Source organism: Lithobates pipiens, unplaced genomic scaffold (genome assembly GCF_037356315.1).
Source record: "Lithobates pipiens isolate NorthernLeopardFrog02 unplaced genomic scaffold, aLitPip1_a1.2 Scaffold_10, whole genome shotgun sequence".
NCBI lineage: Eukaryota > Metazoa > Chordata > Amphibia > Anura > Ranidae > Lithobates > Lithobates pipiens.
The window spans coordinates 199,543,975-199,571,477 of record NW_027507686.1 but is presented as its reverse complement, the minus strand read 5'-3'; the positions used below and the strand labels follow the sequence as shown (position 1 = coordinate 199,571,477).

The 27,503-nt window shown below is 44.6% G+C and overlaps 1 protein-coding gene across 1 annotated transcript in view; it reads right to left on the bottom strand.

The window, feature by feature from the left end:
• The window catches only part of ANO3 (anoctamin 3), a 371,821-nt gene that overhangs the window by 343,563 nt on the left and 755 nt on the right, over positions 1 to 27,503 (bottom strand). The gene's annotated exons all lie outside the window — the stretch shown is intronic.

Below are 27,503 nucleotides of genomic sequence, written 5' to 3'. Positions count from 1 at the left end.
ACCCACCGTTGATCCAGAGGAAGGTGAAAAACTCCAGCAAAGCATGATCCAATTTGCTGGAGCAGGAGAAAAAATTCCTTCCTGATCCCCCAAGAGGCAATCGGATTTTCCCTGGATCAACTTTACCTATAAATGTTAGTACCCAGTTATATTATGTACATTTAGGAAAGAATCTAGGCCTTTTTTTAAAGCAATCTACTGAGCTGGCCAGAACCACCTCTGGAGAGAGTCTATTCCATATTTTCATAGCTCTTACTGTGAAGAAACCTTTCCGTATTTGGAGATTAAATCTTTTTACCGCTAGACTGTTTTTTTTTTTGTTTTTTTGGCTAAAAAACTGAAAACAGAAAAAAAAAGGAAATTCTGAAAAAGAAAAAGTTTCTGTGAAAACATTTTGTAAATGAGTAATTTTTCACCTTTACTGATGTGTGCTGATGAGGAGGCAGGGATATGCAGCACTGACTGGCACTAATCGGAATCACTGCTGGGAATTGTTGAGGCTGCACTGATGATCTGTACAGGTCTACCCTATGCACAGTGGGAGCATTTGATATGGCATAGTGGCTGCTCTTGATGGGCACAGTGGCTGTCTTTGATGGCACAGTGGCTGCCTTTGATGGCATAGTGGCGCCAATTGATGGACACAGTGGTTGCGATTGATGGTACAGTAGGGCTGCAATTGATGGGGGGGGTTTTTTCAGAATTTTTCCGTTTGCGCCCCCCAACAATTTTGAGCACCAGCCGCCATTGGTGTAGTCTTGTATATGTTCTTTTTGGGGTGGAACCTGTGCAGGGTCATAATTATCTAACACTTATCCCTCGCACTTCTCTACTATTTGCTTACATGTGATCAGCTGTGATTAGACACAGCTGATCACTTGGGTAAAGAGCCATGTCATCGTCTCTCTGCTTGAGATCACATGACGTTGTCCCAGAACAATAGAGCCATTCTTTTGTCTATATGGTGGGCGGGAGGTGGCTAAAGTAGCGCAGTGCAAAAAAAATGGCCTGGCCACAAAGAGAGAAAAAAAACCCTGGGCTCAAGTGGTCAAATAAAAATAAGCAAAAAATATATATACATCTATATATATAGTAATAATAATAATGACTTTTTTTTTAATTGTTCCAGATGCAAAGGGGTGAACAGATTGCCACACATTGCTCCAGATGCGAAGATTGCACCTTCCTGCAAGTCTCTGAATTTGTTGAGATCGGGAGATATGATTACATAGACCAGTGATGGCGACCCTATGGCACAGGTGCCATAGCTGGCATGCAGAGCCCTCTCTGTGGGCACACGAGCTAAGTCGCCGGATCGCTACCTTCCAGCAGCCGAACCTCAGAAATGTCAGATAAAGCCACTTTTTTTCAGTTTTCCCAGAACTGTAAATAACAGTAGGCTTAGAGTTCCATTATTGTTGTATGTGAGAGACAAGACACATGGACTGTACTAGGTTATATTCCAGTTGACTGTAAATTCCTTTTAAAAGGTTGTTAAAGGTAATCAATTGTGTTATATAAAAGAGTCACTAATTTAATAGTATAGAGCTATATTATCCATCACAAGACTGGTCTCCTGGCATCTCAAAGAATACTGCAGGCTGTCCCAGCCAGCTGGCTGGAGACAAAATGGGTGAAAATTAAGACTATGCTAAGTTTCATGTTATATGTAAATACAGTGTCCAATATTTCAAGTGCAGTTCAAATAGGGCAACTGCTATGCTAGGTACATATTATCAATGACATTACAAGGTTTTCTGGTCAAATGAAACCTTACTATAGTTCTCAAAAACAAAGTAGAGCCATTTTGAAACTACAAGAAAAACTAAATGGAAGGCGAAGACACCTATTGCATTACCAATGATAATTTAATGAATAAAAAAGATTAAAAAAAGTGGGTACTCACAAATTAAAACTCTAAATGAGCCCTAGAAAACACACACAGTGTATGGACATGTGCAGGACCAAATCTCGGGGTATTGCTGACGCTTTTCGGGAGTGCACCACTTCCTCAGAGCTATGCTAATCAGGACCACCATAGGCACGCGCTTTTTAGGAAATTATAAAATGTAATCTTTTTTTAAATAAGCCCCCACCCCCGGAAAAGGCGGGGAGGGAAGGAAAAACAATGTAAATGTTTATACTGTATATATATATATATATATATATATATATATATATATATATATATCATTAAATATAATAATAATGATATAATAAATTGATTCACTGTGGTGTTCCATGATTCATGATACATGATTCATATATAAAATGTAAGCAAAATAAATAAACACATGATAAAAAGGACATAAAAATTGATTAATTCGTGTCTCAGAGTGGGATGAAATTAAAGAACAATGCATCCAAACCAGAAGTGCCGGAAAAGAAAGGACCATCTAACAAGCACCAGCGGAAACCTTCCTGCTGGGCACGCTGGTGACAAACACCTGATTGCAAATTGTGCAGTAACAGAGAGATTCCATCTTCCCAGACAGAGCCATTTTGAACTTTATAAATAACCTTTTACCACATTTGTCTGCATTTCTGAATCTAGGAAAACTACCAAAAAGCAAATAGCTAATCTCCTTACCAGTTGACCAAAATTATTTGTTGTCTGAGTCCATCCCATTTTAAGGTTCTTGGAAGTTATGCTGTGTTTGTGCCAACCATTATGACTGAGCCATAAAACATAAAAAAGGGAAGTTCTATTGGCTCATAGAGTGAAGTTTATTTGTACTTAAAATGTAAGTAAATCCCAAAAGTTATTTCTAGTTTTGGATTAAGTAAAGAAGGATTGGAACTCCTGTTGGGTTTTTACTGATATCCAGGGCTTAGTTTGAGTGATTTACCCTCACTCCCTGTCCTGCGGACAACAGTTTTATCATACAGAAAGTAAGGGAATATCTTCGATGGAAATGTTGCTGATGAACACTTTCTCCTAATTCCTGTCTGGTTAAGTGGTGTCAGCAGGTCAGAAAGACGGAGACAAGTGGGGCATTAAAACCCAATACACGTTTGTAGTTCTTCTCTACACAATCCAGAATTAAAACATACATTTTGGCTGGATGTACACTGTAATATGAATCTTCTTAGCTATGTATGACTGAGAAGAAGGAGTGGTCATGCAACGTCTTCTTTTTTTCTTTTTTCTGTTTGTTAAAGCAATGAAAATCATAAAAACAGTAGTAACAGAAAAGCAGGGGGTGCTAGAAGGGTTGCTGATAGTTGAGCTCCATCAAAAAATACCTCAGTACCTCCACGGCTGCCCAAAAAAAATAGTAGTTGTAGTTGGCAGTAGTTAGCAGTAGTAGTAGTTAGCAGTGGCAGTAGCACAGGGGCATCTCAGCACTGGAGTGCTGCAGGGCTCTAACTGTAGCCAGCCTTTGGTGCTGGGTAGAATTAAAGGGTTAGACATAAGTAGACACAGGAGTCCTCTTCTGTAGCTGGGTCCTCTAGGATCCCGTAGGGAGGACAAGGGTAGTACAAAAGTGCATTTTAAGTTTTGCCTACTGAAAGGACAATATAATTGCTAAAACACTTAGCCAAATGTTTTTCTTTGCCAAGCATTAGTGTGGTTTGTGTCTCTGTTTAGGAGCTTTCTCCTCACTTGCAATCTAAAGCCGCGTACACACGTAGCCGTCTGTCCGACGTACTTAGTCTGGCGGACTTCCCGCCAGACTGTCCGTCGGACTTTCCGAACGGGCTACTTGCCCACACACGGCACTTTTTCAGCGGACTAATACGGCGTACTAAGTACGCCGTACTATCCGCCCTACTTTTGAAATGAACGGACTCGCCCACACACGCGGAGGAAAGTTCACTCATTTCGAGCGCGTCTCCAGGTAGGTGGGGCTCGCGAAGGATACGTCGCTGGCCCGCCGCCTGGTATGGACTTAAAGGGGAACCCCAAAGCCGAAAAAAATCAGCGTGGGGGTCCCCCCAGGTCCACATCAGCCCCTTGTCTGAACACGCTACCCGGCCGGCCAGGAAAGGGGGGACGAGCGAGCGGCTCTCCTCCTGAGCCGTACCAGGCGTGCCCTCAACATGGGGGGTGCCTTGGGGAAGGGGGGCCGCGCGGCCCTCCACCCCAAAGCACCTTGTCCCCATGTTGATGAGGACAGGGGCCTCTTCCCGACAACCCTGGCCATTGGTTGTCGGGATCTGCGGGTGGGGGGCTTATCGGAATCCGGGAGCCCTTTTTAATAAGGGGGCCCCGGATACCGGCCCCCCACCCTATGTGAATGAGTATGGGGTACAATGTACCCCTACCCATTCACCTGTAAAATAAAGTACAAAAAAAAACACAAGATAAAATAGTTTATTGCACAGCTCCGGGGGTCTTCCGTCTTCGGGGGTCTTCTCGCCGGACTCCTCCGCTATCTTCTTGTAGCTCTTTTGCTAGCGGAGGAGCCCGGCTTCTTCTTCCGACTTCGGGGGTCTTGTCCCCCTCTTCGGTTCTTCTGGCGGGCCACCGCGCCTTCTTCTAGCTCTTTTACAGGCGGTGGCCCGGTCTTCTGTCGCCGCCGCCGCCGCCTTCCACCGCCTTCCGCCGCCTTCCGTTCTTCTCTTCTTCTTCTTCAGATGTTGCCTCGCCGAGTCCTCCGCTCACAATGAGGGGGACCGGGAACGCGGCGACTTATATAGGGACAAGGGGCGGGGTCTTCGGTTGATGTCACATGGGTTGATATCACATGGGTTGATGTCACATGGCGACAGTCCCAGCATCCTCCGGGACTGTGGCACCGTAAGGGGTGGGGTCACCATGTGACATCAACCCATGTGACATCAACCGAAGACCCCGCCCCTTGTCCCTATATAAGTCGCCGCGTGCCCGGTCCCCGTCATTGTGAGCGGAGGACTCGGCGAGGCAACATCTGAAGAAGAAGAAGAGAAGAACGGAAGGCGGCGGAAGGCGGCGGCGGCAGAAGACCGGGCCACCGCCTGTAAAAGAGCTAGAAGAAGGCGCGGTGGCCCGCCAGAAGAACCGAAGAGGGGGACAAGACACCCGAAGTCGGAAGAAGAAGCCGGGCTCCTCCGCTAGCAAAAGAGCTACAAGAAGATAGCGGAGGAGTCCGGCGAGAAGACCCCCGAAGACGGAAGACCCCCGGAGCTGTGCAATAAACTATTTTATCTTGTGTGTTGTGTTTTTTTTGTACTTTATTTTACAGGTGAATGGGTACGGGTACATTGTACCCCATACTCATTCACATAGGGTGGGGGGCCGGTATCTGGGGCCCCCTTATTAAAGGGGGTTCCCGGATTCCGATAAGCCCCCCCGCCCGCAGACCCCGACAACCAACGGCCAGGGTTGTCGGGAAGAGGCCCTTGTCCTCATCAACATGGGGACAAGGTGCTTTGGGGTGGGGGGGCCGCGCGCCCCCCTTCCCCAAGGCCGGGTAGCGTGCTCGGACAAGGGTCTGATGTGGACTTGGGGGGGACCCCCACGCTGATTTTTTCGGCGTTGGGGTTCCCCTTTAAGTCCATACCAGGCGGCGGGGCCAGCGACGTCTCCTTCGTGGGCCCCGCCTACCTGGAGACCCGCTCGAAATGAGCGGACTTTTCTCCGGGCGAGAGTACGGCGGATGGCGGACTGGCATACACACGGCCGGATTGTCCGCCGAAATGCGAGTCCGGTGGGAAGATTGGAGTGTAAAACTACTTTCTAAGTCCGCCGTACTTTCGGGTCAAAAAAGTATGCCGGAGGCTACACACGGGGGGATTGTTTGGCGGACTTCAGTTTGCCGGACTTTTCCACCCGCTTGTTTGATCGTGTGTACGCAGCATTAGTAGCCACCCTGCACTAGGCAGGAGCGATTATTTAAATTTAGTTCAAATATAAAAAGGTAGGTGACAACTAAAAGAAACCAGAGACAACCCCCAATTGTCCCTAGAAGGAAAAAAATGGGAAATGGACTACATAAAAAGCATAGTATAAAAGTGAAATTTATTAGTAAAAAAATCTAAAAATTAATATTGTATATCCAGCTACATAAATAAAAACATTTATCACATATTCACTCAATATGATTTGAAGCGTATAAAATGAACATATTATTGGTAATATAGCACCCTTATGCCCCATACACATGAGCGGATTTTCAGTAGAAAAAAATTGGATGGTTTTTCCGATGGAATTCCGCTCAAGCTTGGCTTACATACACATGGTCACACAAAAGTTCTCTGAACTTTCGACCGTCAAGAACGCGGTGACGTACAACATTACGCCGAGCCGAAAAAATTAAGTTCAATGCTTCCGAGCATGCATCGAATTGTTTCCGAGCATGCGTAGGATTTTTGGATGTCAGAATTACAGTACAGACGATCGGCATTTCCGATCGAAACTTTTTCAGACCGAAAAATAGAGAACCTGCTCTCAATCTTTTGCTGGCTGGAATTCTGCCAGCAAAAGTCCGATGGTACATACACATGGTCAGAATTTCTGAACAAAAGCTCACATCCGACTTTTGCTGGCAGAATTTCTGATTGTGTGTATGGGGCTTTAGAGATGAAGAAAGCTAAGGGTGTAGTATGCAGTCCATTCCCTTATTTTTCCTTCTGGGAACATTTGGGGGTTGTCTCTGATTTCTCTTCATTATTTAAAGTTAGGCCGCGTACACACGGGCGGATTGTCTGCCCAACTAAGTTAGTCAGACAATCCGACAGACAGTCCGTTCAAAATTTGAATGAACGGACTTGACCACACACGATGAGCAGACAGTCCGCTGAAAGCGTGCACGATGACGTGTACAGCACGTACGACGGGACTAGAAAAACGACGTCCTATACACTGCAATGCAACCTTCGGCCGTGTAAATCCTTTCTGAGCATGCGCCATACTTAGTCCGTCCAACTTGCCTACACACGAGCGGACTGTCCGCTGAAACCAAGTTTGGACGGACAAAACCAAGTTTGAACGGACAAAATTACGGAAATTCCGTAAGACTTTGTTCGTCAGACAGTCCGCTGAAAAAGTCAGCTGAAGCCCACACACGAGCGGATTGTCCGCTGAAACACGGTTCAGCGGACTAAGTTGGACAGACAATCCGCCCGTGTGTACGCGGCCTTAGTGTTGATTGGCTGTAATCAGCCTAAGCTGAGAGTGATAGTTCCATATTCACGTGTTCTCTCCTAAGCCCAGCTTATCATTTGCCTTTCTGCTGTCTGCCAGGAGGACCTAAATATTTGGCTGTGACCTTTTGAAGGAGGAGGAGACTAGGCCAGAGTCCGCCACCTAGGCATACACTTCCCCACTGGATGTTGTCTTCCCACAAGGAGTGGAACTGTCCTTGACAAAGGAATACTAGGGGGGGGGGACTTTGGCAAAGGTATCTGGAACCTCGCTGGAAATATAGTTTTATTTGCTGTGAACTCAAAGGTGTCCTGTGCCCTAACTCTCTCTACCTAAAAATTAAAACAATGTGGAAGTCAATCAGTTGGTCACTACTGGTGTGTTAGTGAGTGCTTTGGGGCAACTAAGGAACTGTTTAAAACTAGACAGGCTTGGAGGGTCCAATACAACTAGGGGTTTCTTTATAATGAGCACTAGAGATACTTTGATCGATGTTAGACAGAACTGGGAGATAGAGGGGTAGCATTAAAAGCCAGTGATTCCTTTAATCTACTAAAGAGAGCTTGCTGATTTCAGCTAGGAACAAGTGCTACTGTTCCTTCACTATCCAATCCCAAGCTAGCGCAGTCTTTGACCAGGCTAATATCCATGGAAGAAAAGCAAGGTAGGTGATCTGGCTATACTGTGTGACAGGAGTGAGTGAATACCAACAGGGACAGAAATCCTTTGACAAGTAAAATGGTTCCCATGTATCTATTTTAAGAATGCATTTAGCTGGTTGTGTTTTTTTTACAAATTAAACTAACAATATGGTATGTGGTTCGTTTTTTAAGCAAACGCTGCTGGCAGATGTTGCCTGTTAGGTTTAATAGTCCTCTAATTGGTTATAACCCTGATACTGTATATCTTAAATGTGCTTATTTTTGCAGAAATCATAAATAATTTTTGGACATTTTAACACTGAACTTACTGCAACATATCCTATCCTTCCCTGCTGAGGCTTCCATAAGCTATTTCTTATAATGCTGCATATACAGAGCCGTCTTTAATATTGATTGGGCCCTGGGAAAAACTTTTCTTGGGCCCCCCATGCAGTTTTACTCTCCGTCTGCTCTGAGACATACAATAAATAGCAGCTAGACACAAAATCAGTTTACTGAATCAGATCAGGCAGCTATTGCGATTGGTTGCCAGAGGTTACAGTGTACCATTACCGCTCACTGACTGGTTGCTAGAGGTTACAGCACACATTACGGGTCACTGATTAGTTGCTAGAGGTTACAGCACATGATTTCTGTTTGTTGATTGGTTGCTAGAGATTACTGTGGATATGACCTCAGGGGGGCATGATATACATATCCATGCCGCCAGCCACCCCTATTTACATATAAATGCTGTTAATTTACATGTAAACACAAGGTCTGCGGGTGAGTCATCTGTACACAACAATAGGGCAGAATTAGTAGCAGCACTTCAAACTGAGATATCAGGACCCAGCACAGGACTAAAACCTCAAGGGACAAGGGAATTTAAACCAGGATAGTTGGCAAGTATGAGACAGCTGCTTTGGACCCCACAACAATGACAGGGCCCAGGGCAGCTTCCCCTTTTGCCCTGCCTTAAAAACGGCCCTGCGCGTATACACAACTGGACTTTCCATCAGAATAAACTTTGACTGTCTTTCCGACTGAGTTACACTGAAACGGACTTGCCTACACACGATCGCACCAAATTCTGTTTGTTTAGAACACAATGACGTACGGCGATACTAGAAAAGGAAGTTCAATAGCCAGTAGCCAATAGCTGCCCTAGCATCATTTTTGGTCAGAATAGCATACGGAAGAACAGTTTTCCCAATAAGAATTGATTCCGTCTGAAAGATTTTAACCATGTTCTATTTCTAGGTCCGTCAGAATTTTTGAAAAAAAAAAGTCTGATGAAGCCCACACACGATCCGAATATCCGATGAAATGATTCCGTCTGACCTTTTCTGACGGAAAGTCCGGTTGTGTGTATGCAGCTTTAAAGTGAAGGCAAAGTCAATATCTCAATCAGCAGCAACATTGCCAGAAATCACTTTTACTAATCAATACCAAGACAAATATCAAACACATCATTTTATTTCAAGAGCAACTCTGGCCAGGATATTGTTTTCAGTGAATGAGCTGCTGAAATCACAAATGCCATCAATTTCCACTTGCATCAGTTTCCCAGTGGGACAGGAGGTAATACCCAAACCCATTTCCAAACACTATCATCAGATATAAGATAAAAAGTAGACCAAACAAAGGGAAGAGAAACTGGAGCTGATGCTCATCGGTTTCATTGTTGTTTACTGGGAAAACAAAACAGGAATTTGATTGGTAGCTGCTGGATTTATTTACTGTGTCCACTCTTCTATATCGTGAAAGCTCAGAGTACAGCTTTTGCAGGATCAAAGCAATGAAAATCTCAAATGGAAAGCATGCCTTGGAGATAAAGTTCTGATTTTAAAATGTATTTTTAGGGGTTAAAACATTGGAATTTTCACACAAAAAAAGTCTTATGTCGTGTATACATGACCGGACTTTCCAGCAGAAAAGGTCAGACGGAATCATTTCATCGGATATTCTGATGGTGTGTGGGCTTCATCTGACTTTTTTTCCCCCAAATTCTGATGGATCTAGAAATAGAACATGTTTTAAATCTTTCCGACGGAATCAATTCCTATCGGGAAAAACGTTTGTCTGTATGCTATTCTAACGGACCAAAAATGACGCAAGGGCAGCTATTGGCTACTGGCTATTGAACTTCCTTTTTCTAGTCCGGTTGTAGGCCATCACGTTCTAAACGATAGGGATGAGCCGAACACCCCCCAGTTCAGTTCGCATCAGAACATGTGAACAGGCAATACATTTTTTATCGAACAGCTGAACAACGTTAAAGTCTATGGAACTCGAACATGAGAAATCTAAAGTACTCATTTTAAAGGCTTATATGCAAGTTATTATCATAAAAAGTGTTTGGGGACCCGGGTCCTGCCCCAGGGGACATGTATCAATGCAATTTTTTTTTTAAATGGCCGTTTTTTCGGGAGCAGTGATTTTAATAATGTTTAAAGTGAAACAATAAAAGTGAAATATTCCTTTAAATTTTGTACCTGAGGTGTGTGTCTGTAAAGGGGCGCATGTTTCCGTGCTTAGAACTGTCCCTGCGCAAAGTGTCATTTCTGAAGGAAAAAAAAAGTCATTTAAAAGCACTCGCCACTATAATGCATTGTCGGCTCCTGGTAATACAGAGAACAGTCATTGAAAGTCATTGATAAAAAAATAAATAAAATAAATGCATGGGGGTCCCCCCAAATTCAATTACCAGGCCCTTCAAGTCTGGTATGGATATTAAGGGGAACCCTGCGGCACATTTTTTTTAAAAAATTACGTGGGGTTCCGCCCAAATATCCATAGCAGAGCATTCAGGTCTGATATGGATTTTAAGGGGAACTCCACGCCCCCCCCTCCTGAACCGTACCAGGCCACATTTCCACAACATGGGGAGGATGCTTTTGGGGTCTGTGACCCCTCAAAGCACCATGTCCCCATGTTGATGGGGACAAGGGCCTCATCCTCACAACCCTTGCCCGGTGGTTGTGGGGGTCTGAGGGCGGGGGGCTTATCGGAATCTTGAAGCCCCCTTTAACAAGAGGATCCCCAGATCCCGCCCCCCTGTTTGAAATTGTAACAGGTACATTGTACCCCTACCATTTCACAAAGAAAGTGTAAAAAATTGTAAAAAAACACACAGACACTGTTGGGATAAGTCCTTTATTAAAAATAAAAAAAAGATTTCAGTGGTGGTAATCCACTCTCGGTATCCTGCGATGGGTGATCTCTTCTTCGGGGTCCAGCGATGGATGATCTCTCCTCTCCAGATCCAGGGTCCAACAATGATGTCCAGCACAGCACATCCTGTCTCCACCGGAGACACCGCGGGAATCCTGGCAGCCTTACAGGTCTCTTAGCTGAGGACGGGGCCACCCGTCACGTGACCCTGTCCCCCTCTGGCGCAAGGGGAAACCTGGGCTTCCCCAGTGACATGCGGGTGACCCCGCCTCCCTCTGATGTAATGGAAACCTGCAGGAGAGGGGTTCAGGGATCAGAATACTCCAAACTTCTTCAAATCCTTTCCTGGAGGTAAAAGTAGATGGCCAGTATATCTAGGGCTATATAAGAGTGTAGCACTCTCTAGTGTGCACAATGTAGTTTTTTTTTTTTTGAAAGAAGGTCAATTTCCAGACTTTGCTGACAGCCAAGTCTGGGTGTGTTTTGATCTGGGCTAGAAGTGGCTCAGGGTATTACTGGGTGACTCACAGGTGGCATCACTAGAACCTCCTACTTCTTTCTAGAATCTTCTAATATTCTCTGGAAAGAGAGGCTGAAGGGGAGGTGGAGTCACCTGGGGTATTATAGGGAGCCCTGACCAATACCCAATTTGGATTGGCAGGGGGCAGGCCTCCTTAAATACCCAGGGTCAGCCCAGCGGTGGAACAGGTGGTTCAGGAAGAAGCTAGAGATGGAGTGCTAGGCTGTTGGGGGCCTTTGGGGGAGCTCCCCAGTCTGGGGGGTGACCTTGGGCCTGGGCTCGAGTGCAGATGGTACATTCGGAGAACACGTGGAGGTGTCCTAGACTGGAGGCACAGGAGCAAGGAGAGGACAGCGGGAGAGAGCACTGCCGGGCAAGTCTCCAGGGAGGAACTACAAGTAGCAGCCAGGAGGGTTGGTAAGTGATGCACAGTCAGGAGGACTGGGGAGGCACACCTGAGAGAACTGTCTGAGATGGGCGCAGAACCAGAAGAAAGCTATGGAAGAATGGGCAGGAGAGAGAGGCAGCTGCAGCCACGAGGGCTGGCAGGACCTGAAGAGGTGGTACTGGGAGCAGTAGCCATGTGTAGGACAACCAGCACCAGGGCCTGTCATATTTTTGCTACACCAGGGACGTGCGGTGAGGTCAGTAGCTGATGAGGCACTGGTTAGTATCAGATCCATATACACACACAGGTTACATATGCGGCGAGCGAGAACAATAATTCTAGCACTATACCTCCTCTGTAACTCTAAACATGTAACCTGTAAAACATTTTTAACGTGTCGCCTATGGAGATTTTTAAGTACCGAAGTTTGACACCATTCCACGAGTGTGCAAATTGAAAGCGTGAAATGTTAGTTATCTATTTACTTGGCATAACATCATCTTTCACATTATGCAAAAGAATCAGGCTAACTTTAGTGTTTTTTTTTTTTTTTTTTTTTTTTTAATGTTCACGAAACAGTTTTTTCCCCCCAAAAAAATGCGTTTGAAAAATTGCTGCACAAATATCGTGTAACAGAAAAAGTTGCCACCATTTTATTCCCTAGGGTGTCTGTTAAAAAATATATATATAATGTTTGGGGGTTCTGAGTAATTTTCTAGCAAAAAAAAAAAATGTAACACCTTCCTAGCCACCTTCTAGACTCCTGCTTCCAGCGAATGGTCGGGGCATGTTAAATATTTAGGATACCGGAGATTTTCCTTCATTTCCTGTCACTGTGACAGATATGTGTTAATGGTATTGGAAGGTGCAGGCAGAAATAAAACACTGCTGGAGTTGTAACTCTTCCAGCCTCTTCCAAAAATTTGTTTTTGACAATGAGAAATTTCCAGCCTCTTCCTGTCCTGACAAGGACGTAGTTCTTGACAGAGGCTGGAGTTGGACTTGGTTGCTGTAGTGCAGGGGTACTGAATTAAAATTCAGAGAGGTCGAGTTGGTAACATTTTCTTTCTGCAGAGGTCTGAATCTCATTTTTCTTCTATGACTCAGATCTTTCATGTCCCAGCCCCCTTTACATTAGTGTCCTCAGTCCCCCTTTTCCAATCACAGCCTCCCTTACATTACAACCCCCTTTCACATCAGAGCCCCCCAACATTACAGCCCTGCTTACATCACAACCCCCTTTGAAATCACAGACCCCTCCTTCACATCACAGTCCCCCTTACAATCACAACCCCTCCTTCACATCACAGCCCCCCTTACAATCACAACCCCCACATCACAGCTCACCCCCTTCTGACATCACAACCCTCCTTCTCACTTTACAAACCCTTCACACAACAGCCCCTCTCTCACATCACAGTACCCTCTCTCACATTACAGCCCACCCATATCATAGCTTCCCCGTCATATCACAGCCCCCCTCTCACATCACAGCCCGCCTATAGCATAGCTCCCCCCTCACATCACAGCCCCCCATATCACAGCTCCCACTTCTCACATCACAGCCCATCCATAGCATAGCTCCCACCCTCACATCACAGCCCCCTATATTACAGCTCCTCCCTCTCACATAACAGCTCCCCCATATCATAGCTCCCCTTCTCACATCACAGCCCCCCCCATATGACATCACATCCACCCACATCATAGCTCCCCTTTTTATGCAGCAACCTGATGTTTGGGCAGTAAATTTACCTGCCAGGTATTGTTGCCTTGGCTAATTGATAGAGGATCGATTGATTCCACCCTAATTCTGGAATTGCTGCACTTCTCTCTTCTGTCATTAGATGGCTGGGTTCCTGTGGCATTATATAAGACAAAGGCATTGCAAGGACAGATTAGGAATAGATGGGGTATCTCAGCCAAAGGGCAGGGATTTTCTTGGGTCCCTTTGCCTGCTGGGAGAGCCTATTGATTTGGGTGAGGTCAAGTGATTGGGGTTCTGTGCCACCTGGACAGCTGTCTGGGTGGACATGTGTTGCATTGCCCTGGGCTGCTAGGCCAGAGCCTGAGGCCTATTCTGGGGACATCTGGCTTCCGGGCTATCTGAGGGCCTATCCAGAAGCAGGAGAGCAGTGCCGGGTTGGGACTGCAGCTTGCAGTCCAACCAGAAGTTACGGTTCTGCCGACAAGAGAACCTGTAGTGGTCAGAAGTAGAGGGTAGGCTGTCGCCACTAAGGGGCCATCCACCTTGTTACCAGGGATCACCGTGAGTAGCTGAAGCAAGTACTGCAGCAGTATTCTCACCAACCTGGGACGGTGAAGAATTGGGAAACTTCAGCAGGTATCAAGCCAGGGACCCAGCCAGTGGAGGTGACGCTTGCAGAGCAGTCTTGTGTGCCAAGCCAGGGACCGAGCAGGCCAGTGGGGTGACGCTTAAGAAGTATCTGTAAGTGCAATCTAGGGGCCCGGCAGGGATTGGGGTTGACGCTTGAGGAAGATACTGTGTGAGAAGGTTGGAGGAGCTCAGGGGATCCAGTGTCAGTGGATCAGCAAGTCTAGTGAGAGAGACTGGGAGCTCAGTGGAAGTGAAGCTCTACAAGAGGAGATTGTAGAAGAAGTAAAGGAGTTTGTTACAACTTGTGTTAGAAACTTTTAATAAATGGAAAAACCAAAAGAAGGTGGGATTTTTTTCGGTGCAAAATTTAACAAAAGAAAGACCATATATAAAAGCAATTTTTATTTTCATTTCTTTCTTTCTTTTGTTAAATTTTGCACCGAAAAAATCCCACCTTCTTTTGGTTTTTCCATTTATTAAATATTCCAATTGGGATTAGGTGCCTTTATTTTTGGTGCTGATGGAAGCTTGAATCAAATCTTACAAAAAAATTGTGTTAGAAACTGTTATAAGACTGTTGCCACAGGAGACAGCAATCCTACTCATGCAGGTGTGGTGTCTTGCTGATGCCTTTCCCTGCATGGCTGTCTGCCTATAGAAGTCTCGGATTCTGCCACATTAACATTGCAACTACTAAAGAGTGTCCTGGCCCTAACCCTCTCACCCCCAGTTCTATTGAAGAGAAAAGAAATCTCTTTGCATTCAACAAGTGTCTGGCACCCATTTATCTACCTTACATTGCACCCTCCATGCCTCGTAACCCTCTCTACAGAGAAAGATGTCAGCTCTCCCTAACTCTGGAAGTCACCATTAGGCCTGGAGAGGCCTGGGACTTGGCTACACTTACATCACAGCCCCTCTTGCAATCACAGACTGCCCAAAGCATTGCTTCTCCTTCACATTACAGCTACCCCATACCCCAGCTCCCACCTCTCACATCACAGCCTGCCCATAGCATAGCTCCCCCTCACATCACAGCCCCCTATATCACAGCTCCCCCATTATCATAGCTCCACCTTCTCACATCACAGCACCCCCATATTACATCACAGCCCCCCACATCACAGCCCCCCTCACATCATAGCCCCCCTTGCAATCACAACCTCATACATCACAGCCTCACCCCTGCTGACATCACAGCCCTCCTCCTTACATCACAAGCCCTTCATATCACAGCCCCCATATCATAGTTCCCCCTCACATCAAAGCTCCCCCTCTCACATCACAGCCCCCCATATCACAGCTTCTGTCACTCACGTCACAGCCACCCCCCCCTCACAGCCCATTATATCACATCTCCCCCCTCACATCACAGCCCGTCCATATCATAGCTTCCCCCTCACATCACAGCCCCTCATATCACAGAAAGTTGGCGGCACACCACGCTGTAGAGAGGCCAACTCTTTATTCCATATGATAAACAAGGACAACACAAAGACAGAGTGACCGGAGCTGTTAACGCATTTCACACATATGCTAGTGCTTATTCATGACAAATAGCATTTGTGTGAAATGCATTAACAGCTCCGGTTACTCTGTCTTTGTGTTGTCCTTGATTACCATATGGAATAAAGATTTGGAATCTCTACAGCGCGGTGTGCCGCCAACTTTCTTTTTATTAAGACTGAGAACTGAGTGATCAAACACCGCTGATCGCTCAGGGGTTAACATCAGGGGCGATCAAGGGGTATAATGTGTTCCCTACAGGTGTTTTCTAACTGTATGGGGGACTGTGTGACTGGGGAAACACACAGCTCCATCTTCCTGCATAGAAAGACAGGATCTGTGTGATCTCCCCTGTTAGAACGGAGATCTGCCTTGTTTACAGAGGCAGATCTCCATTCTATCACTGCGGGCAATGATCGCGAGTGGCTGGCAGACCAGCTGATTGGCTCCCTCACTGGCCAATGGATACGTGTGCAAGCCCACAAAAGCAAGTTCCCAAGCCGATGTACACCTACGGCAATTTGCGGGATCGTGCCACCTTGCTGCAGTACAATGAAAGCGGCTGGTCGGTAGGCAGTTAACAGAGAAACAGACAATATTTAAAACCTGAAAGAACATCTAACCATTCTGTTCTAAATCCAAAACAAAACATTTTGGCAAGAGTTACATTTTAAAGATTTTATCTTACTGTGCTCTGCATTCACTCATGGGGCTGTGTATACATTCAAAAAATGGTCACAGCCTTTATAAGGCAACTCTGTCACTACTTAAAAAAAAAAGTTTAGAAAAAGTCCTTCCTATAAAGAAAACAGCTAATGCTAACCTGTCCCTTCACCCATGTTGCAGATTTTCACTCTGTTGCTCAGCTATAAGGTCCAAAGAATCGACAGCATTCCACACTTCTGAAATCAATACCTTTATGATTAATCACTGGTCGGGGGGAAGCACGTCAGTAAAGAAGGAGAAGGGTCTAGCAAAGGGCAATGTGCTTGGACTTGATGCTGTAAATAAATCTATGATAAAAATCGGGGCCAGGACAAGGGGTGGGCAGGAGTGGTGGCTGCCCTGGGCAATGTGGTATCATGTAAGGAGGGGGGTGCCACAAGGAGATTGGGAGGGAGCATTTGTGTTGGGAGGGGGGATTTGGGAGGCATCAGGTGACAAGAATTGTTCTTGGAGGGGAAATTTAATGGGGGGGGGGTGATTGGAGAGGTGATTTGGGGGATTTGTGCTGGGAGGGGGGGAAGAGGATTTGTGTTAGGAAGGGGATTTGTCCTAGAAGATGTGACATGGTAGAGGAGGGAAGGGATTAGTGCTAGGAGGAGATTTTTAATTGGGGGGATTTGTTCCAGTAGGGATTTGTGCTGGGTGGGAGATTTCAGTTGGGGGAGAAAATGTGTACCCGGAGGGGAAATTTTAAGGGTTAGAGGATTAGAAGTGATATTTTTTTTTGGGGGGGGGGGTGCTTGTGCTGTAGGAATATGAGTAGAGATGATTTGAGCTAGGAGGGGGGCAAAGATTTGTCAGCCTGGGGTTGATTTGTCCTGGGAGGAGGGGAGATTTATGCTTAGAGGGTAAGCATGCAGATAAGTTGGGATGAGCCCGATGTTCAAGTCTGCCAGGTTGCATGCTCGGATAAGGGTCTGGTATGGTTATTTGGGGGGACCCCACACCATTTCTTTTTAACTTTGGCACGGGGTTCCCCTCAAAATCCATACCAGACCTGAAGGGTAGTTTTAAATTACTTTTTTCCTTTAGAAATGTCATTTTGTGCAGGGACTGTTGCAAGCACGGGAAAAATGCACCACTTTACAGGCAGACTATAGACACCCCCAGGTATGAAATTTAAAGGAATATTTCACTTTTATTGTTTCACTTTAAACATAATTAAAATCACTGCTCCCGAAAAAACTGGCATTTTAAAAACTTTTTTTGCATTGATACATGTCCCCTGGGGCCGGACCCGGGTCCCCAAACAACAAAAATTGCATATTAACCCTTAAAAGTAGCACTTTTGATTTTTCACATTCGTGTCCCATAGGCTTTAACGGTGTTCGTGTGTTCGAACAAATTTTTTGCCTGTTCGCATGTTCTGCTGGCTCATCCTTACGGATTAGTGTCTAAGGCTCTAGATGACCTTGTCCTGGCACCTGTTACACTAAAGTTTCTCAAGGACAATTTGACAGCCAATCAGCTTCTATCTTCAGTTTGCTCAGTTAAGATTTGAAAAATAAAGGTCGATGCTAAATGGTTGCCTAGATTCTGGCTTCTCCAGTTTCTGTGAATTCCTCTTATTTGCTGCAACTTTATAATGCTAAATTTAAAATTGCTATCATAACTCAGGACGCCAGAGCGATCAAATATAATTTTTCCTCAACACTGGACCCCCAGGCTTAAGAACTTAGGCACCCAACTCAGAACTCTGCTCTTACTTTTAGTCTCTGGATCCGTGGGGATCAAAATGTGCTCTCCCAAACAGTCTAGTTGGAGCTCTCCACATCCCAGATCAGGAATACAATATCCTAAATGCTCAGGACCATCACAGAAAGCACTAAAATGTGTCCCATGCCATCACCCTACAGGGGCATGAGGACCATCTAGCATGACAAAGAATAATCTACACCACCACTCTTTTACTATCAGTCCCGCTACGGTTCTTGTATCCAGTAAATGTTCTCAATATCAGGAATCAGAAAGTAATTAAACATTGATAGAAATCCAGTGAAACTGTAGAAACAGTGTAAACCTTAACAATGCAATTTTTAGATAGCAGAAGAAGAGCCTTAGTGCTCACATTTGACAACCAACAACAAGTCCAGTGTCTCTACAACCTGCAAACATCATGAATGTGTCCATCTGCAGCAGGGAGGAGCCCATTGCTTTTCCCCAAAGGAGAAAACATTAATCTAAGTGTAGCTAACATGGTGGTGCAGACAGTGTTCACACAAAAAAATCAGGACTTTCCTTCCTCACACATTGCATACTCCACTCCCCAACCCATCAAACTCTTCCCACTAGGGTCTTAAATACTACCTAAGAAAACCCGTAATAATGGGCATACCATGCTTCCTAGGAGCATACTGGTGGGAGCCTCCAATAAAAGGGACCTACACACCATTACAAGTGTGACATATGTCAGTTCTCCCAAAGAGAGAACACTGCTTTGTTTACTGGGATGACTTTTTAAATATGTATTTTCAACTAGCTACAGAGTTTTTTTCTAGATAGAATTTCTCTTCAATCTAAAGTGAATAAAATGTTACCCATCAATGACTTACCTTTTGTTTCTTAATGGAGCATGTGAAGGAAAATTGCTGGTAGTAAACAATAACCCCACATTAATTGTTGGATGAAGATTTATCTATAATTTGTGGAAGTCAACTTCAGATTAGGATATATAGATATGGAACTACATAAGGCACTTGCATCTTTGTAGGCACCAGGCAGTTACATACTCCAAGTGAAGAGCAGAGGCAGAGAACATCTTTCCCATTGATGTCAGCTGGGAAGATTTCATACTCAGACGTGTCCATAGTAATCAACACGGCTTATATCTGTGTCATAGCTCTTCTGAGAGATCTCAACAATATGCTTATTTTCCAACCGTGCATTTAAACCCAACTGTTCCAGCAAAGCTCACAAGATAATATACTTCAAAGTAAAGTGCACTGAAATGTTAATTAAAGGTGTAACTAAACATACAGTAGCCTCAAATGACTCCTTTTCACTTATTTTTTTTATTACACAAATTTTCCTAAATGCAAAACTGGAGAGAAGCAAACTTCTAAAAAAATATGATCAGTTTTGATCCAAACCAAGCTACAAAGAGTGTGTAATACGGAGCAGCAATTGATGTGAAACTGTGACTCCTGGCAGCCCTACTTGATAAAACAATGAGGCCAAAAACTCAAAAAAATTGGGACATAGTCTGGGGAAATCAGAAATACCACCAACAGCTCTTAGCCTTGGAATCTCTTACATTCTGGTATGTTAAGCTTTCTACAATTCCCAGGGGTATTGCATGTGGGGTGTGGAGGGGGTGGCAGTTTTGAACTGCTCATACATCAGCAAAGGGAATATTGCCAAAAACAGTGTTAGTGCAAGAAGTAGCACTGGTGGCAGTCAAGGTAAGGGTGCTTAGGCAAGAGCAGAAGCAGATATTAGGAAGAAATAGCCTAAGCCACTACCCAAAAAATTAGGCCCTTTGGAAAACCAAACAGCTGAAAATAACACCCAAATTCAGATTGGGCTTCGTACATTTGAATATATGTAATTTGGGCCAAATTCAACACTATTCAAATATCAGGCCAACTTTATACAGAACTCAGCTCTACAGTTTCACTGGTTTCCAAGTGTCCAGCCCATGTAAGATTTCGACAGGCACTTACAGTTCCTAGCAACTGGCAAGTTGCATAGTATCCCATCTGCAGACCTAGACTAGTCATCAGGGCTCAAGTCCTGCGGGAACGCATGGGAATGGAGTTCCTGTACTTTTTCCACAACAGGAACTCAGTTCCCGTTAGCAGCCGTGTCCTGCAAGACTTTGAAGTATGCGAGATGTGTGGCAGGTGCTACACCAGCAGCTGCCGACACAGCTCACAATAGTAATACACCTGACCATTCAGGCATTGCCAGTAGGGGGCCCCATTACAGCTTCTGCTTCAATCTACCTGTCAATCACAGCTAGCTGACGGGTAGATCAGGTCTAGGTCTAGCTGACGGGTAGATCAGGTCTAGGTCTAGCTGACGGGTAGATCAGCTATTCTGCTCACAGGACATGCAGGGAGAGAGGTGAGCTGAGGGAGGAACATCAGTTTGGGGTGGTAAGCTGAGCACAATACCTGGCAAAGTTTAATGCCAGGAGGGAAATGTATGTGGAAATATGTGAAGGGTTGGAATAACAGCGAGTGTGTGTTGGAGCCCTGCAGAGTTTGCAGCCCCCCAAACTAACATACATCTCCTAAGCAGGAACACATCACTATCTCCCCAAGCATTCTGTCCAGATAATGTGAAGTTCATTTATGACCTTTCCGTTTAACCCTGTGTTATCCAAACTCTGTTCAATGAAAAGTGTAAACTCACCACATAAACACTATATACAAAATAACATTACCCAATAAAGATCAGAACATGATGTTCACATTTGCATGGAAGCACAATTGAATGAATGCTGATTATTCAGTGAATTACCGTATTTATGTTTATTGAGGATTTATTTTTATTTTTTATGTACTAACATTTAAGCTTCATACACACAATATGAAAATTGGATGAAAAATACCACTTTTGAAGCATTCGTGCATATGAGCGTATCATTTTTTTTTTTTTGCTTCGGTCCAGTCAGCAGGCTGGGGGGGGGGGGGGGGGGGGGTCATGACCATTTTTCTTAAAGCAAAACTTCATTCTAAAGGTGAAGTTCTGCTTTATGTCCTCCTCCCTCCTCTTCTATTTTGGCACTTTTCTTTGGAAGGAGCAGGTACCTGGTTTGGGGAACAACCGCTTTGGGTGAGGACAATACTGGATCTCTGGACAGGTAAGTGCACTTTTATTTAAAGTCAGCAGCTACAGTATTTGTAGCTGCTGACTTTTAATTTTTTTTCTAAACAGGGCAAAAACCCGCTTTAACTACAGCAGAGAAAAGTTATGACTCAAACCTGGCTCTATTGATTGGCAGGGCTGTGTAAACAGATAAAGTATACAACACAAAATGATGTAGTTAGGCTAGGTTCACATTAACTAAAGCTTGAAAAGTAATCCATGGTGGATTGCTTTTCAGATCGTGGCTAAGCAGTTGCCGTCAGACATCAAGGAGATGATCCTGAAAATGCCTGTTTTATTTATTTATTTCCGTTTGTTTTTCTGTCGAGTTGCAGTTTATAATGGGGATAATGTCCCAATTACTTTAATGGCCAGGTTTGGCAGGCAGTGCAGCCTGTCAACTCAGCAAGTCGCATTTAATTTGTAAAAGTCATGACCTGAAGCATCATGACAGCTGCATGTGAACAGCCTCTTCTCGTATTTATCCTCCAAGCCCCGTTCACACCTGAGCGTACTGCAATCACGAGCAGAATTGCAATTTGCAAGATTCTGCCCACGATTCCAGAATTGCAACAAAACGCGAGGCGCTTTTGCAGGGTCATTATTTCTAAACGGCACCCACAAATGAGGTGCAATTTTGCAGTGATTGTCATGCGACATAACGCACAAAAATCATGGAAAAAAACGCAGTGCCGAGCGCATCTGGCTCAGTGACAAAATGTGGTACATGACGTTCTTTGGCACATTTTTGGAAAGGAGGGAGGCCCATTCAAAAAGAATGGTACCCCTCTAAAAACGCAGCACAAACTCATGCAGAAAAAGCGCTGCGGCGGCATCTCTCTGCGTTCATTAGGTGTGATCAGGGCTTTAGAGAAGTGAATGTGGGTGGTAAAACTGTGGCCCAACCGCCTGTTTTTACTGTCCCTCCGGAAATCCACTGATCCCAGTTGCAATGCTCTGTTGGTTCAAAAGCAAAAGAAGTATATGTGAACAAATGTGAACAAATACCTTGTAAAACAACCCACCCAGTTGTTTAAAATAGAATTGAAAAACATTTGAGTATGTGTGTGTGTGTGTATATATATATATATATTAGGGCTGTTACTGATTAAAATTTTCGTGTTCGATTAATCGTTTTTTTTTTTTAGCTTGCACATGATTGGATGATAAAATCAGCAGAGCTTCCCCTCATTTCAGATCTACCCCTCAGATTTACAGGCACTACACTTCCAAGTGCACTTTCAGTGCAATTTCAGGTGCACTTTGCACTTGTAGTTTGCATTTGTAGTGCAAAGTGGATTTGCCTTTTGTAAATAACCCCCATTGTGTATTATACTCGTTTGTGTATTATTTTCGTATCACCAGTGCTACGAATATGTCACCTCTCAACCGCCTCTGCAGCCCTGGCCGTCAGTGCTCCTTGCATCTGTTACACTCAGAATGGTGCTTCCTGGTCCCGGCTTCCTGTTGTCACATATATTTTAATGTCAAAATAACTCAACACACAGCTATTAATTTCTAAACCGCTGGCAACAAAAGTGAGTACACCCCTAAGTGCAAATGTCCAAATTGGGCCCAATTAGCCATTTTTCCTCCCTGATGTCATGTGACTCGTTAGTGTTACAAGGTCTCAGGTGTGAATGGGGAGCAGGTGTGTTAAATTTGGCCTCATCATTCTCACTCTCTCATACTGGTCACTGGAAGTTCAACATGGCACCTCACGGCAAAGAACCCTCTGAGGATCTGCAAAAAAATATTTTTGCTCTATATAAAGAGGAACTGCAGTCTTCTCACATAGTTTGTAATAAAAACATCTTTACCATTCTGGAGCTTCCCTCCAACCACTTTGCATATTATTTTATATATACTGTGATTCTGTACTTGCCAAATATGCTGCAGAAATCTTCCTACACTGAGTCTGGCTGCAGTCATTTTAACTGAGGGCAGCTGCAGCTGCTGCCTGTTCACGTCCTGGATGTACACAGACACACCTCCAGCTCTGCAGCTCTCATTGGCCCTCTTATGACTCACCCCCTTCCCTTCCTGGCAAACTCTCACAAGAGTGAGAGAGAGAGAGAGAGAGCTGTGCATGATGTCATAAACCTAGGCATTTTTTCCAGAAAAGAAACAGGAAGTGGGCTGTATAAGGTATTTACTGGCAGAAAAAAATAATGTTTACTATCTAAAGTTAAAACAACAAGCGCAGAGGATTTAATAGATGGAAAGATGAAAAAAAGGACTGAAGTTCTGCTTAAAGATGGCCTTAATATTGCCAAGACCCTGAAACTGAGCTGCAGCATGGTGGCCAAGACCTTCAGTGGTTTAACAGGACAGGTGCCACTCAGAACAGGACTCCCCATGGTCGACCAAAGAGGTTGAGGTCACATGCTCAGCATCATATCCAGGGGTCGTCTTTGGGAAATAGGGGTTTGAGTGCTGCCAGCATTGCTGCAGAGGTAGAAGGGGCGGGGGGTCAACCTATCAGTGCTCAGACCATACCCCACACACTAAAGCCCCATAAACACTGTCTGATTTTCTGCTGATTTTTGTCTTCAGATTTACCAAAATCATGTAGTTCAAGGGCCTGCCTGATTGCATACACATTGAAACTCCTAAGGTTTGACCTCATATTATATGGTTTTGGTAAGGGCCGGTTCACACAGCGGGCGATGCGAGGCGACACGACTCGCCTCGCCTCGCTCCCGCAAGTCGCCCCCGTTCTGTACAATGGAACCATTCTGAGAGGAGCGACTCGAGTCGCTCCGACTCAGAAAAAAGGTTCCTGTACTACTTCTGGGCGACTTCGGGGGCGACTTGCATTGACTTCTATACAGAAGTCATCTGCAAGTCGCCGCCGAGGCCGCCGCAGGTCGCGGCGAGGCAAGTCGGAGACGCCTCGCCGCGCCTGCAGTGTGAACCGGCCCTAAGTCTGAAGGAAAAAATCAGCAGAAAATCTGATAGTGTGTATGGGGCTTTAGAGTTCAGTGACGTGCATCAGAGTCTCACCTGGTGAAGTGGTGAGCTGAATTGTGTTACTATTACATACAATCTATTTTCTTTTATTCTAGTAAGTGTTACTGTGTAGCAGGGTTTTTCAGTCAAGTATATACAGCATACGGAACACATTATGTTTGCCTTTTCTGCTTTAAACATATAATCTGATGAAAGTTATGAGCACAGGCATGGCCGTCTTTAATATTGATTGGACCCCGGGCAAACGTTTTCTTGCCCCCCCCCCCCCCCCCCCCCCCATACAATTTAGTTCTCCACCTGCTCTAATACATACAATAAATAGCAGCTAGACTTAAAATCAGTTTACTGTATCAGATCAGGCAGTGATTGCGATTGGTTGCCAGCGGTTACAGTGTATAATTTCTGCTTACTGACTGGTTGCTAGAGGTTACAACACACATTATGGCTCACTGATTACTTGCTAGATGATACAGCACATGATTTCTGCTTGATGATTGGTTGCTAGAGATTACTGTACAGTAACACTATGCACTCATTGGTTGCTAGAGATTACTATACAGTAATATTACGCACTGAATGGTTGCTAGAGGTTACAGTGCATCATCTCCTCACTGCAGGGTGCATGATATACATATGAATGCTGCCCTTCATTTACATATCTATGCCGCTTTATCTATATTGGATACAGCTATTTACATATGAATGCCGGTTATTTACCTGTAAACACAGGGTCTGCAGGTGAGTTATCTGTACACAACAATAGAGCAGACCTGGGCAGCATTAGTAGCAGCACTTCACACTGAGATCTCAGGACACAGCACAGGACTAAAACTTCAAGGGACAAGGGAATTTAAAATGGGATAGTTGGCAAGTATGAGGCAGCTGCTTTGGGCCCCACAACAATGACATGGCCCAGGGCAGCTGCCCCTTTTGCCCTGCCTTAAAAACGGCCCTGAGCACAGGACCATTCAGTATAAGAAATGGGAGAGAAGGATTTGAGTTTTTGGCTCCGTTAAGGAGAAGACACCAGCCTGCTTCTTAAGTCCCATACACACTAACAGATTTTCTGCTGATTTTTGTCTTCATATTTGCCAAAACCATATAGTGCAAGGGCCTGCCTGATTGAACATTGAAACATTACACATTGAAACTTTGTTGGTTGGACATTCCGATGGAAAAAGTCAGATGGAGCCCACACACGGTCGGATTATCCGACAACACGTTTCCGATCAGACATTTTCCGTCAGAATTTCCGACCGTGTGTACAAGGGCTTAGTCCAAGATTATTCTACATAGAGAGAAAAGATTCGACATTATAGAAACAATAGCAAAAAAGGTTGAATGTGCCTAACCTAACTCTATTAGTCCAAGATTATTTGACATAGAGAGAAAAGATTCAACATGAAGATTAGGCGAAGCAGTCGCCGCGAGTGGACATTTATGGTCAAATGCTCCGCCCATAGACTATAGAAGAATTCTAATGTTGTTGGCTAGTAATATAATAATATTATATAACATAATATAATATAATTATTACTAGTGTCATACAACATTAGAATTCTTCTATAGCTTGTAGGCAGAACATTGAACCGGAAATGTACAATTGCGGCGTCGTACATTTTACCGTATTTATTGGCGTATAACACGCACTTTTTTCCCCTTAAAATAAGGGGAAAATTGCGGGTGCGTGTTATACGCCGATCCTCCATGATTTCTGGGTGGCTTTCGGCCGCCTTCGGACTTTTCTAGGCGGTTTTCGGCCCTTCTCGCTGCCTTCGGCCTTTCTCGGCGGCTTTCGGCCATTTCCGGCCCTTCTCGGTGGCTGAAAACTGCCGAGAAGGGCCGAGAGCGGCCGAAAGCCACCGAGTACGGCCGAAGGCGGCCGAAAGCCGCCGAGTATGGGCAAAGGCAGCCAAAAGCCGCCGGGAACGGGCGAGGGTGGCCGAGAACTACCGGGCGCCGTCGAGATACACAGGACATCTCGGCGGCACCATTTTTAAAAATAAAACCTAACACTGAGGGGACCACGATGCACAGGCTGCATGACAAGGCTGCAATGAGGACAGGCTGCAATGAGGACAGACTGTAATGAGGACAGGCTGCATGAGAAGGCTGCAATGAGGACAGGCTGCAATGAGAAGGCTGCAATGAGGACAGGCTGCAATGACAAGGCTGCAATGAGGACAGGCTGCAATGACAAGGCTGCAATGAGGACAGGCTGCAATGACAAGGCTGCAAATGACACTGACAAGGCTTCAGATGGACACTGATAAGGCTGCATTGATGGGCATTTAAATGTAAGTTTTTTTTCCCTTAAACTTCCCTCCTAAAACTTTTTTCCTTAAAATGCCCTCCTAAACTTGGGGTGCATGTTATACGCCGGTGCGTGTTATACCCCGATAAATACGGTAAATAAAAACTAATTTCGGGAGTAACTAAATAAATGTTTTTTTCGGACGAAAAGGAAATTCCAAAACAAAATATTTCAGTGTGCACATGTCTAGTAATTGCAGCGAAAGGTGGCTCTACAAAGTATTGACTCAGGGGGGCGCTATAAAAATGCACGCCGCACTTTTGACATATTTATTTGTAAAATATTTTGAAAACCAATTATCATTTTCCTTCCACCTTACAATTATGTGCCAATTTGTGTTGGGCTATCACATAAAATTGCAATAAAATACATTTACTAGGTAAATAGTGATGAGCGCAAACCTCAAAATGATGTGATGATCACTAACAACAATAAGCCCTTGTACACACGGTCGGACATTCCGACAACCAAATCCATCGGATTTTGTCCGACGGATTTTGTCCGAAACTGGTGTTGCATACACACGGTCGGACAAAGTTGTCAGAAAATCCGATTGTTCGTAACGCGATCACGTAATTTAGTTACGACGGGACTACGTTCAGGCTAGTAGCCAATAGCTTTGGTCTAGGAATTTGATCTGAGCATGTGTGGCACTTTGTCTGATCGGAATTCTCTACAAACGACCGGAAAAAGTCAGATCGGAAAATTTTTATATCCAGCTCTCAAACTTTGTTGGTCGGACATTCCGACGGAAAAAGTCAGATGAAGCCCACACACGGTCGGATTATCCGACAACACGGTATGATCGGACATTTTCCGTTGGACAAGGGCTAACAGTGAATGATAGTAAATAATGAATAAGTAAATCACGGGATGATGAATAATCCAAGTAAATAAAAGTGACAAAGGTTCAAAATATGAAATAAAACGCGATCAATCAAAAAAAGAAGATTTCATGAGAAGCACTTTGCAAGAAGTTGATTATTTTTATTTAAAAAAAATTTTTGACTGGACTTACATTGCACATCTAGAATTTTTG